At 42.8% G+C, this 19,003-nt stretch overlaps 1 protein-coding gene across 4 annotated transcripts in view; it reads right to left on the reverse strand.

The window, feature by feature from the left end:
- LOC125761903 (uncharacterized transmembrane protein DDB_G0289901) overlaps positions 1 to 19,003 on the reverse strand; it is a 275,515-nt gene that overhangs the window by 142,627 nt on the left and 113,885 nt on the right. For all 4 annotated transcript variants that reach the window (XM_049423482.1, XM_049423473.1, XM_049423483.1 and 1 more), the window contains one exon: positions 13,314 to 13,383. The gene's annotated coding sequence lies outside the window, so the exon portion shown is untranslated. The remainder of the gene's footprint in view (positions 1 to 13,313; positions 13,384 to 19,003) is intronic.

The following is a 19,003-nucleotide window of genomic DNA, read 5'->3' on the forward strand; positions in this document are numbered from 1 at the left end:
GCCCGGGGGACGTTCGCTGTGACGCGAAGAAAAAGAAAAACCACCAAAAAGGACATCTTTTGTACACCTTTTACTTTGGCTAACCGTTTGGCAAACAGCTACTACTACCGAAGGTTTCGGTCGCTTCGGTGTGTTCAAGTTTTTCATCAAGTCGTGAATTGTTATGATAATCATTATCGCCCGGATTATGATACCGGTTATGTTTGCGCGTTTACTTTTTGCGCACCACTCCGGCTTTTATTATCCGCATCCGCTGCTCGTTGAGCCGGATTAGCACCTCGGGTATGCAAGGGTTTGTGTTTTCCAGCTTGTTGATATAGTTGTTGTCAAGTATTTGGATTGTAAGGCAAATCAAAATCAATGACTATGCTTATCGTCTGGTGTGGCGGGGGGCTGACTTTTTTAAAGTAAGTTTGTTTTTTTTCAGGAAGGAGAAGTTCCTTGCAGATTAAGAGAATGACTGTTTTTGTTGTTTTCCAATGATCCGTTCGCGACTGAACCCTTTCTTCTGAAGGTGTTTGTACACGCAAGGTACAGATCGTGGTACAGTTCATATACAGTAAGCGGATTAAAAAGCTGATACACCCAACCTCTTATAGAGATAAGAAAATTTTGGATATTGTTTATATGAACTTTAACCTTGAAATTGAAAGTACGTGGAGTACACGGCTACAGGCTAGTGATGGTTAAATTCGACAAAAAAACGGAATTGCTTTCGAGTGACTCCATCAATTTTGGAAGCGGCTCCGGAAGGTAGGTACTGCGAGTGCGGAACCTTACGGAGCCGTTCGGAGCCGCTAGTTGACAGCCGGAGTCGTAGGAACTGTCTGGAGCCGTCGGAGCCGTGTGGAGTCTTCGGGAGCCGCTAGTCGGCAGGCGAAGCCATCAGAGTTGTCCGGAGCCGCTACCCGGCAGCGGCAGATTACACTAATCTAGGTTATATTACGGAATCATGGACGACTTAAAACGCTCTTTAATTTCAATTCATTTCAGCCCCAACGATTCCAACGTTTCAGCCGACTCCGACGGATCCCAACTGCTCTGGACGACTCCGGAAGGCTCCGACGACTCCGACGGCTCCGGCTGCCGATTAGCGGCTCCGGACGACTCCGCAGGGCTCCAGGCGGAACCGTGGTTTTAACCTAACCGGAATCGGAGCCGGAGTTGCTACGCTCTGAAGCGGTTCGGAGCCGTGGGTGCGATTCCGAAAACCCATCACTAATATAGTCTACTAGTCTTCATACTAAAAAACTGGTGGAGTTAAGATATAAGGTTGATGATATAAGAGACAACTTTTCCTGCCGTTTGTACAATGTTTACAAGGCTTTTCCTTCCGATCCTGAATATAACTTTTAAGACTAAAATTTTATCATTTTTTATATTTTACTTCACCAAATTGATATGATCGCCTTGTGTCGCGGTGTAAAAAGAAATCAAGCAATCATATGCCCTTCCGTGTACGGGCACCTTGAGAAACCCTAGCCGATTTTTATAGATACAGCATACAAGCCTTCCCCCGGAGGCTATCAAATTGATCGACTTTTCATACTTTCCTTTGTACCGTGCAAAGAAACCGCGTCGCCATAAAAATATCCTATCATCATCGTTCCATCAAAAACCTTAACCCCGTAACAGGTGTCTCGGTACCGTACCGGAACAACGAAAAAAGTATGTACAAACCACCCTACACTCCACCCCGGTAATGGGTGTTCCTGCTTTAAAAGGCATCGTCCCTCCGCCTCGGATGAAGCACCATCTTCTGTTACACCATCCGTTCGCACGTGTGTCTGCTCGAACCTGGCTCCAAAATATAGCCCGCACCCCAATCAGCCAAGGTATCGGCCAATACCTGTCGAAATTAATTGAAAATGACTTTTCGTTCATTATCTGCGAACAATCTAATTATCGTGGCAGCTCGTGGCGGAAAAACAAGGCAACTCCATAGAAAGAGTGTGTATGAACCACCTTTTTTCGGGGGTCGGGGACGAGCGGACGAGGCAAGCTGGATTGTTTCGCGTTGTTTAAGGACCTTAATGAATATGTAATCAGTAAGTGCCATCCCGTTTTTACGCGCAACCATCGTAATCAGGGGAGCGGTTCTGTTCGCTAGGGCAGCGGTACGCCACCACCGATGGCTTTATTCAATCCAAAAAACCCCTTTTTAACGAGCTTAGTCGCTGGATGAACTGGATGGGATGTGATGTAGAGGAAATAGGAGGAAATGGAGAAGAGTGGGGATGTATTGGTCGGACTGGTAGGATTAATGATGATGGTTGATCGCCTTCGTTAAAATTGATCCATTTCGTTTTAGGGGTTGAGTGAAGAGTTTTAAGGGTAATTTGATCGTCGTTGGTGACAGTTTCAAGCAAAAGAGTTACCGTACAATAAACAAAGCGCAACAAAGCAAAAACAAAAAAAACACAACACCTAATTGCATTAGTTTAACGTAGAATGGTACCGGTTGTACACTGTAGAAATGTGGATCGTGTAAACGCATCAGAAATTAAATTATGCTAGTTTAATTATTGATCGGTGTATAATTTAGGTTCAGGCGGGAGAAATGGTAGCACAGCAGTAATCTAAAACCGCAAATGAAATGTGGTTCGAGGTGATTCAACACTCTCATAAAAACCATTGTACTGTTTGGTTTTTTTGTTTGTGAACGTATGCAATAAAAAAATGGACAAATTTTAAATGGCGATAACAAACTAATGAATGTAATTAAATGAAACATATTAAACTTCTATAATACGTTTAATAAACTTTCCAAAATAAAAAAAGTTTGCGTTTTATTGATCAAACTTTCAGCGGATGGCCAGAACCTTAGCAAATCTAATCCAAAAAAAAATTTAGCAATTGTTTAAGGATTTTCATGGCTTTGGTTATCAGTTGTCAATCCGATTTTGCTTCGAAATTTTTGAATTTGATCCTCCGTTTTCGATCTTCTGCTTTACCGAACAAAACTACTGTTTCAACATCGAGCTTTTCTTAATATAGGAGAATATATGATACATTCTAAAAAGACTTTCTCTGGCTTACACGAAGTGTCACACCGTGTAAAACTATTTCTCCTTTGTTTGGTAGTGTTTAAACAAACAATTAGTTCAGTCTTTAAAGATTGGACACTTATTCCTTATGAGGTCAACCCTGATGATAATGAAGATGTGATTAAGCAGCTTAAGATCTTCAATAATTTACGAAGAATAAGCTGATGTGAAGTAAAACTACAGGACTCTAACCGTTCCATAAGGGATGATCCAATTCAACTTCAGAATTCCCGATTTAAACTTCAATATACTACGTAGGCAGATATGACATTCGCTCCATGACATTTACTGTGTTAAATCGAACGCCAAATCACGTGTCAGACAGGACACTCAAATCATCATCATAAAAGTGAAAGAATCTAGATTGTTTCATTTCTTGTTCACAATAGAGGTTGTTAGCTTTATTGATGAAATACCAAACAAACGAAAAAAAAGCCACGCCATCAATTATTTCTACCTTTTGCTGAAAAGTGCAATTTTCCCCTACAACTAAAAATATTTTCCTACCGAAGTTAAATTCCGATGGGTCAGCAGTTTTCTGCAGTCAGCATCACGAAAGTAAACCCCTTAATTGTTTGTGCCACACTTGGCATTGTGTATGAGACACAGTAAGCGAAACCTAAAAACGGAACAAAGACAATAGTTTGCCCAGCCGAATGTGGTGTGGTGGCCACATAGTTCGGTGCTAGCAAATTCGGAAGCTACCCTAAGAAGGGTGACAAATTTGATTTATCATCCATCCGGATGCGGCAAAAGGGCGAGTGTTTGGTTTTGTGTTTCTATTGCGTTACGCACATGCATTAGATGGTTCGTTTATATACTGAAGCGTAATTTATAGCAAAAGATTATGTGACTTTACCTTTTTTTTGTTTTTTTTTCATAATTTTTGTTGCAAAACTGTTGCTAGCGTCCCCTTTCTACCACAATGCATTTTCCTTTCCTGCCAACTTTATTATGTCCTTTGTGAGTTTTATTTTCAGTTATTGTGAGGTGAAAGTGCAATTGACCCTTTTTGTTTGGTGCCACTTTTGCTGCATTTCCGGTGCTTTCCTTTTTTCTTTCTCCTTTTCTCGCTCTCTCTCTCTTTCTCTCCCTACCACTGTTTAATCTGCATTTTAATTGTTGCCTTGTGGAAATAAAATCGACTGCTGATTGATTTTTATTCGCACACCGACCTTTTCATAGTTGATGATGATTTACGCCGCTTTCACTGCAGTAGATTTTTTTTTCTTCTGTCGATTGCCTCATAATGATGAACAATTGTGCAATTGTTGTCGATTCAATTTTCCTGGTAAAACCAAGACCAGACACTACGGTTGCGTTTTGCTCCGTTGAAGTGAGGGATTGGAAATTCAATTTTTCGCTGCATTTCCGGTGTGACCGGCGTGCAAGACCAGAACACAACCGGGGTTTTTGGGTTTGGGGGAGTAAAAGGCGCTGAAGTGTGCATAATCGGGTCAAAAGTTTACTACAGCAAAATGCAACTCTGCTCGTCAGCATTGAGTGGACCATTTTCCGGAAGTAAAATTCGGTGTACAAAAAAAAAGAGAGGAACGTGCCTCCAGCTTTTAGACGCTTACCGTGGCCACGTGGTCGTGTGTAAGCATCGCTCCGATGTTGTGTAAAATGTTTCCGCCCAACTGAACGCATTGCTGTGTGTATAATTTGATAAAATTTAAAGTGAAGTGATTTCGTTTCGTTGCCTGCATTGTTGCCACAGTTGCGCGTGGCCCGGTCCTGGGTGGTTCGCTTCCGGGACACAGTTGGATGGATGGAAAAGCTTGGCAGTAACACACCAGCAAACCAGTGTGAAACATCGGGTCAGTTGAGTGTGGGTTCGTTGTTTGACCGATTTGGAACGAAAATTGTCCTGCCCGTTACAAAAAGGGGATTTTTCCCTTTTGCTCCTGTCCTTCCCCATTGCCGCATCCATCTGACTATCCGCTTGGTTGCATTACATCGGAACCGGATGATGGCATTCCCCGAGTGATACTTGTTGCCTAGGTCCATACCCGTCCCATTTTGAATGCATAATATGCATGGACGGGTGTTTCTTCAACAAACGAAGCGCACCGAAGCGCAATGGATCCAGTTTTGTGTCCTCCACCCCACCGTGTGTGTGTGTCGTTTGGGTTCAGTTCAAGCAAATGCTATATTTATGATCCTTTCCCTTGGTGCAAATTTTATTTCGTCTGTCCATCACCGTGAGACGACAACCACAGAGAGTGCTGGAAAAGAATCTTCCTTCCGGAGGGGTTTTGGCGGGAGTGTGGGGGAGAGGGGGTATGGGGAGAGGACGGTTGTTGAATCGGTGGCGGATGGTGGTGTTTTATGCCGTACTGCGAGGGCTGCTGCAGAAAAGGCACCCGCAAGGCTTGTAAGCACGTGTTGCAATGATAAACGAAAAAGCCACCCTTGGGTGGTGTTTTTATTGGTTGCAACATGAATGCCAACACTCGAAAATTTACACCGAGCTGTGTGTGTTCTTCTCATATACATTTTGCATTTCGTTCGAGTGTGATAAAATCAACGACCAACCGAGAATGAGGATGTCGTTCAATCTGACACTCGTTTCACATAGAAGGTTGTGACTTAGAATGTATTTATTATTTACTTTAAATTAAAAACGAATTAAAATGCAGTGTTTGGTCGATTATTTTAAGCAAGAAAAGCATCGCTATGCTAAAGGTTGCTGTAATGTGTACCTAGGGTGATCGATTTTACACCTTTATCGCTTACATGTTACATCTCCGATGGGATCCCATTGGATATGCTCCACCGGGAAACGAGCTGAAGTGTATTTTGTTTTGCCCGGTTTGTCTACGGATAACCATAAAACCACAAAGAGCTTTGAGGCACTGTAAATGGGTGCAAAAATAAAAGGATGAGCTTGGGAAGCTTGGTTTCTTCTTGAATTGATTTTTGTTCCAGGTTTCTGTTACATGCATGTTTAACATACTGCCCTGTTTTCTGGTTTGTCTCTCGTTTTTATGGTTTTTTTTTGGTTTGAGACTGTGTGAGACGTGCACTAACGAGAACAGCGCGCCGGCCTCGAAAGTGTACGAAGGAAGGAATAATAAATCAATGTCTTGTCATTGTTAAACGGACAGAACGGAAGACGTAAAAGACTTACGTAGTTTCACTTAAAATAGGATGCTCTATATATCTTATCAGTACATTCATTAAACAAAGTCTTCAAGTCAACTGTTTAATCATAATTCGTATTTCCTTTAAGAGATCTCCAAGATGAGAAGATCATCAAGTATACTTGGTAATTTACAACTTAACAATACATCTGAGCTTCAACAAGATCTCGATTGGACATCGCTTCACATACAAAACTGACTGTTAAGCGACACTGAAGTTTGTCCGAAATATGATCCATTTTCCAAAAACTTCAAAATTGCAAATGTTTCCAATTTACGACCTGAATTTTGGGACATAAAAATGAGTTTCTCTTCATATTGTTGTTATAATGTTACAAAAAAAACTTTGAACACGATCACCAGCAAGAAGGATAGACATCAACCGAGCTGATCAACATGGTAAGGCGAGGAAAGAGAGTGAAATTAGACGAAGCGAAATTCCTCATCATCCGGATAAATTCCTAGCGCACTCATCAAACCTATCAACACGCACACGATGGCTTAAAGTCGAAAAGATGAAGCCGAAGATGCCGCCGTAGAAATGGGCTTACCAAATCCGGTATCACCGGATCGGCGAGTGTTGGATGTTCTCGGACGGTGGAAGGCGAATTGATTGGGAGTGAAATGTGGCAGCATAATTCGCATCAGCATAGATTGATTGTGGTGGCTTTCTTTTTTTGGCGAACATTGTGAAAAGCCTGAGGAACGCGGCTCCATTCCACCGAAACACGGATTACAAAACGTCCAACAAATCGTGATGCTGCTGCTGTTGCTGTTGCAGTGGAAGGAAGAGTGGAGTCGTAGTCCGAGCAAGATTTATAGCGCGTGCTTTCGGGACTAATTTATCATGAAATGAGCAGCGCTTGCCTGCTACGGTGTGCCTGCGTAGGCTTTTGCTTGTGGGCACTCATTTGGGAAAGGGGAAAATCTGTGTCCACCGTTTGAGCCGTTTAGCATCGCGAGCATTAACAGTGTGGAGGGTTTGTGTATGGAATGGTCGACCGGAACGGTTTCGTAGCTGGTTGGTAAAAGGTAGCCACCAGCTATATGATAGATCGGTGATCGGATCGGGAAGATAGATGCTTGAATAATAACGATATTTCTGATGTCCGCGCCTCCTTCTGGATGTTTCTGCGTCCGGGACGATCGTCCATCGGCGACAGGCCACCGGGACTTTCTTCGATGACTGATTTTGTTGCACTTGCCCGGTGGGGCAATGTGTACCGCCGGTCGTCTCCAATGTCGTACCAGTCATCGTCATCAATGGGGAAGAACCCTGGGAGACGATCGATTAGTTTGCTCACTGACTGATGAGTGTTTCATGCCATCCTCCAGCTCCAACCGTCCCGGGTTTTAGATTTCTAGCTGAAAGTCCAACCACACTTTGGTACATTGAAGACACCCGAGTGGTCTTTCTCCCGACAGACAAAGAAGCATCAAGAGGCAAGAACTAAAGTCCCTATTTCCCAGCCACTCCGTGTGACGAGCAGTGCGAGCAGACGGAACCAAAGAAAGAGGTAAATTATCTTTGATTATTCTGTTAAAAGGCAGGGATTTTGAATGCATGTTTGATTTGCTTTCAATGGCCGGCCCGATCCAAACACCGTTGACGGATCACCCGTTGAGCTTCGCCCCATGAGTTCGTCAGCCCGGGCCCAGGCAGCTTACCGACGCATCCAGTCAACGTCCGGAGACCTTCATGCGCCCATCGTACTCATGTGCGTACCCATTTGGACAGCTTTCGGACGGACGACGCCTGTCACTTTGACAATAATGAGCCGTCAATGTGTTTTGGTTTTTGGCCCGGTACGCTTGCCCGGATCGTTGGTTGCTCATGCTCGCAACCGTCAAACAACGCAATCGCAGCATGTTAATGAACTTACCCTATACTGGTAGCCCGAACTTCCCGAACTACACGATCACACTGCAATGTGTGCCGGTGCGTGTGGGGAAGATATTTGATAAATATTCAAGTGAAGTCCAGAGTTCCGGAGAGTTTTTCCTACCGCACGGCGCATACATGCTCGTGCAACATTACGCAAAATGTTCAACCAAACGAAACGTACCATCCGCACGATGCAATATGTACGGTGCAACATTACCCCGTTGGATCGGGCTGTGCGCCTGCCTACCGATGAGCCGTTTCAAAATAAATATTTGCATATTATGCGTCGGATTCCAGCGCTATATCGTGGGCATGCCGGAACTGATGCGTTGCGACAAACTATCGGTTCGTATGGATGAGGTTTTTCTGCTAGGATTTTCTCCCAGCAGCATGCTGGACCCTTGGGAAAATGGGTACCGTATTGCTGCACGGTATGCACGATGCTGGATATTGGGAACCAAACAACCGACATAATGCGAGCTTAAATCGAATTGCATAAGTTCCCAACGCACGGAGGCTTCGTGTGCGTTTTCTCCCAACAAGAGGACATCATTCATTGAATGTGTTTATGTGCTTTCCATTTTAATTATTTTGAGCAGAGCGAACATTGACGCAACATTGGTTCGATCACGCGTTTGAAAACATCCGATCGAAGGTTGCACGTTACCAGGAGTGCGATTGATCCATCATCAAATAATCATTACGCCACACCATCTGCTTCATTACAAACGATGTACATAAAATAACAGCAAAAAATACGCTTTGCTGGATTCCCCAGTGGAGGTAGTAGCAGCTGCGATAGCCCAAAACTTATCATTTTTACCGCCTTTGAAGGTTACACAGTTTGGCCACATAATCTTACGGCAGTCCTGCAAAAGCTCACAGCAGAAGAAATACGGTGTGTGGAAAAGTGGAGATACGTAAAAAAAAAACGCTACCATCCGGACCCGGCATTCGGGGCGGATAAAATTAAAGGATACAGGGAAACACACATGATAAGCTGCGGAGAGCCCACTTTTGGAAATCGGGCAAGCGAATATGAAAGTAGGGAAGGTTGATACGGAAACACCCAATATGTTAGCAAATCGCCCAATATAGATACGAAATCGCGTGCAATTGATATAAAATGTCAGATTGGCGAGGCGGATTGAATGCTGGGTATATACTTGTCGGTTCGAGAGTTGAAAAATGTAAACAAATATTTTTAAAATAATTTTTAATTAAATTAAGTAGTTGGTGCATTCGAAAATCGTATCAAAATTATTGTTTAATAATATGATTATAATATTACAGGGAAACACACATGATAAGCTGCGGAGAGCCCACTTTTGGAAATCGGGCAAGCGAATATGAAAGTAGGGAAGGTTGATACGGAAACACCCAATATGTTAGCAAATCGCCCAATATAGATACGAAATCGCGTGCAATTGATATAAAATGTCAGATTGGCGAGGCGGATTGAATGCTGGGTATATACTTGTCGGTTCGAGAGTTGAAAAATGTAAACAAATATTTTTAAAATAATTTTTAATTAAATTAAGTAGTTGGTGCATTCGAAAATCGTATCAAAATTATTGTTTAATAATATGATTATAATATTACAGGGAAACACACATGATAAGCTGCGGAGAGCCCACTTTTGGAAATCGGGCAAGCGAATATGAAAGTAGGGAAGGTTGATACGGAAACACCCAATATGTTAGCAAATCGCCCAATATAGATACGAAATCGCGTGCAATTGATATAAAATGTCAGATTAGCGAGGCGGATTGAATGCTGGGTATATACTTGTCGGTTCGAGAGTTGAAAAATGTAAACAAATATTTTTAAAATAATTTTTAATTAAATTAAGTAGTTGGTGCATTCGAAAATCGTATCAAAATTATTGTTCAATAATATAATTATAATATTATCTCGCTCAAACTGAAATTGCGAACTATAACTGTAAACTGTATTTCAAAAACATGCTAAAATTCAAATTGGAGATTTAAACCAGTGCCTATATACACCCGTGTTCAAAACTGTTCTGTTGAGAAGGCTAAAATTCGTTGGGACATAGAAAATATTTCATATTGGTCTACATGCGGAGCGTCTACAGTTTTACGGATTAATCTTTGGCAAATTTTGTGTGCTTTGTGGATATTTACAAAATAGCATAACGTACGTTAGTTTTTGGTGTATACAATCATGCCCCTGAAGGTATGTATACGTTTAAAATAGTTCAATAGTTCATTTAAAATAGTGTAAAAGTTTAAAATTTCCGTGCCTTTTCATGTCTTGCAGGCGCTTGAGTACGAAAGGAGTAATTTCTTTGCCGATGAATTTTTGCTTCAAGACCGTACCGTGTAAGAATAAAGTAAGTTACAATCGAGCAAAGGACTGAGGCAAACTAACTTAACTAAAATCGGCAATTATATCGGCATTTATATACGCAAACATGAGCTCTAGCCAAAGCCCTGAACTAGCTCAAAGTGCGAACGGGGCAGTGCAAGCACTTCGACGTCGAAAGACTACGAGCAACGAAGATAGAGCGCGTGGTAACAACGTATGAAAATGGAGCAACTCATGCTGCCATTAGCCAAATGCTGAATATAAAACTAACGACAGTTTACGGTATTGTCAAAAAATACCAAACAGCATTTCAGGTCGAAGCCAAGAAACGTGGTGGCAATGGGCAGAAAATATTATCGCAGCAAGCCATAAGCGATATTCAATGCTGGATCAATGACGATTGTACGGTGACGCTAAAATCACTCGCACAAAAATTGTTGCAGGAACACGGTGTGCGAGTTTCCACTTCCACCCTAGCGAGGGAAATAAATGGCTTCAACTACCCCTTGCAGATGGTGAAGCTAATACCGGAGCGGCGTAACGCACCGACGACCATCGAGGATCGGAAAATGTACGCCACACAATTTTATGGCGTGGCGCACGAAGTTGGATTTAATGTCAGCATGCGCACGCTTAAAGAACGATCTCGGAAAGGTACGCCGGCCACCGCCACCGTACCACAAACTACGTAATTTAATTAAAAATTATTTTAAAAATATTTGTTTACATTTTTCAACTCTCGAACCGACAAGTATATACCCAGCATTCGAACCGCCTCGCCAATCTGTCATTTTATATCAATTGCACGCGATTTCGTATCTATATTGGGCGATTTGCTAACATATTGGGTGTTTCCGTATCAACCTTCCCTACTTTCATATTCGCTTGCCCGATTTCCAAAAGTGGGCTCTCCGCAGCTTATCATGTGTGTTTCCCTGTAACGGACGAAACGGTACGTCAGATTTCCTTCCCCAAAAAAGATCGTCCCAGCGTGTATATGGGTGAGCCGCGCGCACACGCGGCCCGGTTGGTGAAACGAGAAATTGAGATCTGAAAATGCTAACTGACAGGTAGCACGGCTACCTGATCTGTTTTTGAGGTTACGCGCTATTATTGTTCCCGCTTCGCCATGTTCCATGTTCTCGAAAGGCGATCGAAATGCTCGCGCGGCACAGTTGTATGCATCAGGGCGATCTGATTGAAGTGAAGGCGACCCTAGTCTCTTTTCGTATATATATATACCTTTACGGGGCACATTTCCATTGAATGTATACATATTTCGGTTGCGCATGATATAGTTATTATCGTGCCTTTCTCCTGTGAGCCTGTTCGCTGCAGCGCGCTCGAGAAGTTCGAGAAGTGTTCACGATCGATCGCACTTGAGATCGACCCAATATTGAGTCGACATGCAGCTGACGGGAAGGTGGGATTTTGTTTTACACTTGCAAGCGTTGCATGCACGTCACCCCGACCACCGTTGGCATTACAAATTGAGACCCACAGATCGTGGGTCACGAAGATTATAATCGGCGTTGGTTATGGTTTGGAGTTGAGATTGAAAATTCGCAGCAAGACCGAAAGTGCCCATGTGACAAGGTGACCCGCACAGTGTTTGACGGGTTGTTTTACTATGCGCGTTATGTACATGTTTGAAACACACCATTCTTTGGGCGACTGATGACATAATATTTACGCCCGGTGTAGATGAACTCATCCAATCAGCCAATAAAGTCCACCCGAGGGTATGTCTTTTTAATGATGACCGAGTATGGAACACAGGAAGCCGTAACAGCTCCGATTTGGTATTAATTAAAATCTTTTTCATTTTTTTTGAGAGAATATAACACATTCACCAATATTCCCGGGAGGTACTCCTACGCGGTACTAGAAATCTCTCACATACATATATCCAGCACGACAAAAAAAAAACTATTGGAGAATAAAACAATCGTCAGACAAGCGTGAATTTTGCTGCAATCAGTGCGTGAATGTTTCGTTTCATGTATTCTACATCGACTATGTTCTCCTAGTGTGGCTGATGTTTTAAAGCTTCCTAGAATTTTGCGCCCAACCATCCAGGAACGAAACAATCATTAATTGATGCCTCTTCGCCTGTTTCACTGTGTTGTCTCTGTTCGTTTCTATATTCCCTGCTCTCGTACGCGCCGTTTTCACCAAATTGGATAGATTTAATTTATTCTCGCAGTTCAATAAAAATAGATTTTCGAGTTCTAATAAAATTCTCACCGCCCTTTAGCCTGTCTGGGCAGTACGACCCTGTCAGCCCGGTTGCATCGTGAATATCGGGGAATGGGCAACGTGGGAGAAATTAAAATAAAACAACCATAACCTTAGCCAAGCCCAAACCATACCGGCCCGGTTCGTACGGTTTTGGTACGCTTTGAAGAACTTAAAAATTCATCTTTTACGACCGTTCGTATATCAACGTGAAGTACGGGCGAGTTTTATTTTATTCTCGCGTGCAAAGGGAAACACGCTGGACTTTTCGGGCTGGTAGCATATCCGGAATGGGACACCGCGTACACAAGGCATCGCGTCGCGTATCAATACCGAACGTAACCGTTGTGCGGTAAATCATCAGCTTTCGGTTCCCCAGACGAGCGTTAGTGGAAAGTTTCTTCACTTTACGACAGCTTCAAGCTGGACTTAAACTCCGCTAAGCATTTAGATTGTTTGGACGGGGGTTTTTTTTAAATCAATTAACGTGTCCCTTTTTTTAAGATTCGGATAAACATTTATGAAACAAGGTAAGATGTGAAATAATAAAGATACGTTTCAGGAGATATTTCCAAATGGAATACTTGTTGCAGATCTTGAAACGATTCGTTTATCTTGCGAAAAAAAGGTAAGGCGACTCCAAAAACCACAAACATGTAAACGAACCTTAGTTATCCTTTGTCAAAGCAGCTTAACCACCGGGGCCGTTGCCGTTGTAAGTATTTGAGCAGCAAAACTGGAAGTAATAAGAAGAAAATGGAAACATTTTAGCAAACGCAACTCATCCTCATCCAGCTCGTTTGAAGCTGTAAGCCAGGCATAACAGGAAGGTCGATTCTATTGCATCATTTCCGTTCCGGTAGAAAAATCCTTCTTAGCTTTAGGAAAGGGATACATACGCACGAAAAAAAAAACGGAAACAAATCTAGAACTCAAAACAATAGCGAAAAAAAGGATGACCCAACGGTACAGCAAGCAGCTTCATAAACTTCGTTATTTGTGAAAAACTTTTCCAGGATAATTGTTTTGCTTTCTAACGAAGCGGAACGAAGCAATGGAATTCTGGCGGAATGAAGGATACTGATGGCAGGTTTTAGGACCCTGTGCATACTTAGCACACACAAGCACACACACCTGGGAAGAATTGTTGGAAAAAAATCTGGAACTTTTGAAGATTGTATCTAGATGTAGAATTCATCTTATGCTTTATTGGAACATCAGTGCGATATTTGAAGAAAACTAACGAAGCAATAACTGTGAAGCATAAGAAAGCCAAATTGTTAGGACCGGTAAGCTCATCCTCAGGAATGAGATGAATCTACGAGAGTAAATGTTTTCTTTTTCTGACAATATTTGATATCCTTAGTTGGTGGCTTATGTTTTCAGTTGTCTTTCGTGATGTAGAGAATATTGTTTATTTTTCAAAGCCAATATCGAATAAAAATTGTTTTACAAATATTTGTAAATATTTAGTTTTGTTTTAAATGATTTAATAAACAGTTCAATAGATGAAGAGTTTGGAAACAAAAAAAACCAGAGCAAAAAACAAAAACGTAATAATTGAAGTGAAGCACCAAACAACAGGAACAAGATAATTGCAACGCACAGGATAAAGACGTTACACATTTTAATCGCATCCAGGTCACGATGGTGCGTTTGCTTGATGGCGCAAACAGAGCTGTCAGTTTCGCCATCGAATCGTCGGTTCTGGTTTTGGGTTTCGAAGAATTTGTTGATAGTTTTACATCAGCAGATGACTTTGCACAAAAACAACAGGGAAGAAGGAAGATGGCAATAACAAAACAAAAAAAACACACACACCATCATAAGTCCATTTCGGTATCAGGATTGGTATTTCCTTTGTGCTGTGTTTGTGCTTTCGGCCATCCGTCACAGTGATTACGGACGGCAGTATTGGCAGGTATGGTGTGGGAAGGTACTTTTCGGTACTTTTTGTTTGGTTATGTTGCAAAACGGAATCAGAAGTCGGGGCTTCACTTCGGGAAGTTTCGTACGGTATCCTTTTCTCGAAGCTGAACGAATGAGGAAGACGTGCGCTGCAGGAACGCATGAACAACAATCTGGCGGTACGGACATTGGCAAACCTTTCGGCTTATGGGTTTAAACGGGAAATTAAGCGATTAAGATCGGTTTCCGTACATGCGAACCCCGGCCAGTAAGGTTGTCTGCAGCTCACCGAGGGTGAAAACATATGGTATCCGAGACGATTGGGTAAATTACGCCCAAGCGAGAAAGGAAAGTTTGTTTTTCTTCCTACAATCGAACAAACCTGCAATCGGACAAACCACCGTGGTAAGGCTTTTTGGAGCGCAGACAAGCGTGCCGTGATCATCGGAATGTTGGGATGGGAAAGCAACGATCAAAGAGAAGGCGACAACCGGAGCATATGGATAAGGAAAGGACGCTGGCGAATCATCCCGAAAGCGAGCGCAACAATTGAGTTGTCGGTGAGATGATCCTTTCCGAAAGGGCAGGATGTTGCGTTCTTACATCAAGAAACCGCAAAGCAAGAAGGCGACGACCTCCTGGGGCTTTCCGATTGCTGTACGAACGCACGTTGTGGTTGCACCGTGTGTCGAATCGCATTCTGTCGGATTAGCCACGTTCCATTTGTTAGGCGGTTGTGCCTTCGGGAGGGCAATATTGTCCGGCAAATGGGTGCAACGAATGCACACTGATTGCTATATCATTCGGGGGAATGTTCTCGGGGACTTAAATTGACTGCACATAATTTTAGAATAAGCTTAAGATCACATTATTGTAGCAGCTGTAAAGAAAAACAAGATCTGTTTTGGAACGTAAACCTAATGAGAGATGATAGGATATGGTTGGATGTAATGTTAGAAGATCTTTTGACACCTTTGTCCATTAACTGATTAACCATAAACAATAACTGATTTAGTCATTTTAAAAGATTGACTCCTCATACCTCCCGATTCGGCTGTTTGTTCTTCGACGATAAGACAAGACGACAAGTGAACGATCGTATGAAATCGGCAATGGTTCAATGTAGATATTATATAGAACGAGAAGATACGTAGAGATATATAACTACTGCTCAGTAGTGAATATAAACAAACTCACTTTGTTGGGAAATTAGCTGTAAATATCTTTTTGTTGGGAGAGTTCTGAAACCAGAGAAGGACACCGTATTTACTTCATATTTTAAGGGGTATCTGGTATCGAAAAGCAGATCTAGATCTTGCCATTTACTAAATATACTCTATACTATACTCTAGACATCAATTCTTATTGTGCTAGAATACACCTCGTATACGTGGGCATTTGAAAACTTCGACAGTAGAGGATAATATTTCCAAACATACTTTTCCTCGTATTGATGGATGGATAACTCTATGACAAACTCCTTGATCGATATTAGGGATTCTTTCCTACATGAACTGAGATAATCTTCCTCTTATGCTTCAATTTTAAGAAATTCTACCCAAATCCCAAAAAATCAAGAATAACCTTCTATTATTTTTTCTGTACTTCATATCCACCCTTAGCTCATATACGATATCCTCAACAAAAATGTTATCTGCTCAATGACTAACTTTGATTCAACTTCGACAACCCTCAGGTTGAATATTTCTCCATCGCTAATAACATTAATCCGACGCTACACACGTTTCTACGTTGTCTAAATAGCTAAACACACTAGCTGGACGAAGAAACAGCTGCTTCTAGCAATCGACACCGGACCGGATTCGGGGACCGGTCACCACAGCTAGATGGATTACAGCTTTGCTTCCTGCTCCAGTAAGCCCACCCTAATAGGATGTCCGGTCCCGCAAGGAATATACTCGCTGGTACACGAATCCATTTGCTTGCCCATATCGGAGATGATAAACAACGTCCCTTCGCACGGCACCGTCGAACAGCTGCCCGTGGCATCGCGGTACGGAAGCAGCCGCTTGCAAGCCGCGACCACATAATTAGCCCTTTTTTCCCATTAGGGGCCAAACGTCTCCGCGATTCTACCGTGCACACGCATACACGCGTGATCGGGCAGTGCGTATCCCATTACGATAAGCTAAACGGGGCCCGGGAAGGAAAACTTCATACTAATGATTAAGTCATTACTTCGGTTCCTTGTTTTTTTTCTGGGTGAAAGGAGCGTGGGGAAAAGGGTGCGAGACGAAGGAAAAGAAAACCAGAGCGAAGGTGCGTTTGTTGTTGGGGTATCGTGAAACAAAACCATCAATTTTCTTATTTTCGGACTAATTGTCAGGGTGGGTCACTCACGGACTACGGAGCGGTACCGATGGAACTGTTAAGGATACCGAGAAGCAGCTACTTTCGCTCCCGAAGGACCTTTAGGACGCTTTAGACAGGGCGGAGGGGTGCAATAGCAAAGGAAAGAAATCAGTTACGAGCTGCTTTTTCGCCATCGGATGAGTGAGGACCAATTTGTTAAAAAGCATTTTTAGGGAGGTTCCGTTGTGCGTATCGTGTATCGAAAATATTGCCATGAGACATCCAGACTACCAGCAGCATGAGCTAGCACATTCCAAGTGTTTTCGCTCAAAAAGGTTGTCTTATTTGCTCGTTGTCTCAAAATTCTCAGAATGAAGAGAAAGAATGCGAACGATAAATACAACAAAAAAACAACGTTATAAACAAGATTGTCCACTAGTGTGCCTGCGTGACTACAGCCTTTTTTCGTATTGCGTCAACATTGTTACAGTATCGCTACCGAGGTACGCTGGGGCGGGCTTTCCGTCGATAATTAACGGGTTGATACCCGTTTGGCGACTCGCGGCAAAACTCCCCCCGTGTTTCAGCTTACACACGCCCAACACAAAAGGGGCGAGATATCGCGTAAGATCGCACCAACATGGATGACGTTTTGACGTTTGCGTACAAAATGAAGTAATTAAATAAGGCAGACCACGTGGTGTGTGCGGTACGTGAACGGACGCTAGTGATGGTGGTCAGTGAAAAGTGAATTTGCAAAAGCCTCAAAACTAAATCCCGGGTAGATCTTCCTCCAAAACAGCCAGTTGAGAGCGCCGGACGACTGATAGCGTTAAATTAATAATAATGATAAATAAGGAAGCATTAATATTGGTTTATCCTGCGCTTCTACGCTGCAAGACGCGAGCAGTAACTTTTGCACATCATCCCTTAAAGTAGTGTGTATGTGTGTGTATGTGTAACGTTTGGACATCTTCATCCGCTCCCCCAAAGGGGTTGACCAAAAGTTTGTCGTGCAGCAACGGTGGTCGAGGAAAGAGGCTGCTCCGTACAGACCACCGGTCTGATTGCAGGCAAACGATAAGACCGCGGCCGGTTATTATTTATTCACGATTTTCGATGCGGACATTCGGTGAACCCGATGCAGCATCCGGGCTTTTGGGTTTAGTTTAGCGATAAAGGTTTTGCCCTGGTACAGTGGTTTCCAGTTTGGTTGTGGCTTTGTAAGGACACCGTTTGCATGGAGACGCACGGTTTCGCAAAGAAAGTTCCTTCTCAAAAGGGAACTGATTTTCTTATCTTCTGCGTCACCCATTGCGATGGTAATGGTTGTATTATTCAACATTGAAAGAAATTTCCTTTAACCCGGTGCATGCTTTTCAGGTTCAGGGGCGAAATACGCATGACGTGCGATGCGGGGCTTAAGCAAACGAAATTATCATCCATTCGTAAGATTTGATGGCGGGAATTCGGGGGTTTCCTTTTTTTGGGGGCGCGTCCCGATTTTGTTTGCCGAATGATTGTGTTGCATTTCGTAATTTGAGTGTCGTTTGTTACGGATACGGTGACGGATTTGGTGTGCGGAAACGCAACCGGCCAGCTGGGCGTGTAATTGTGTTAGCGCTCTCACTGATGCAAGCGAAATGCTTCGTTAAGGATGCTTTAACGCACTGAAAGAACCGCTTAACGAACGTTTCCTTGTCATTGGGCGGATGGGTTGTGTTTGATTTTTCTTCTCACTCCCAAAAAAAAAATAATAATAATAAAACAACCTTCAAATGTTGTTACAAACCAAATCGAACTTTATGACAGCGGTCTCGATCAAACGTGTTTGCTAAATAAACAAAACTGGTGAGTGTGGCAAACATCGAGAGTCGGCCGAAAAGTCAACAGATGATGATGCATCAACATGCACATGTTCTGTTTACCCATCCCCGGGTCTCGGACCGATGGGAAGAGACAACAACTAAAAACAAAAATCTAGCTATAAAAACCACATCACCACCAACGATTCATTTTTCGGAGTCGACTTCTAATCATATTTTCAACCCATCCCGATGTTAAAATCCCCATACAACCGCAGACGGCTGCACACACCCGTAATTACTCACAAATGCACCCGTAATTGCAGCCAC

The sequence above is a fragment of the Anopheles funestus genome, chromosome 2RL (genome assembly GCF_943734845.2).
Source record: "Anopheles funestus chromosome 2RL, idAnoFuneDA-416_04, whole genome shotgun sequence".
Lineage (NCBI taxonomy): Eukaryota > Metazoa > Arthropoda > Insecta > Diptera > Culicidae > Anopheles > Anopheles funestus.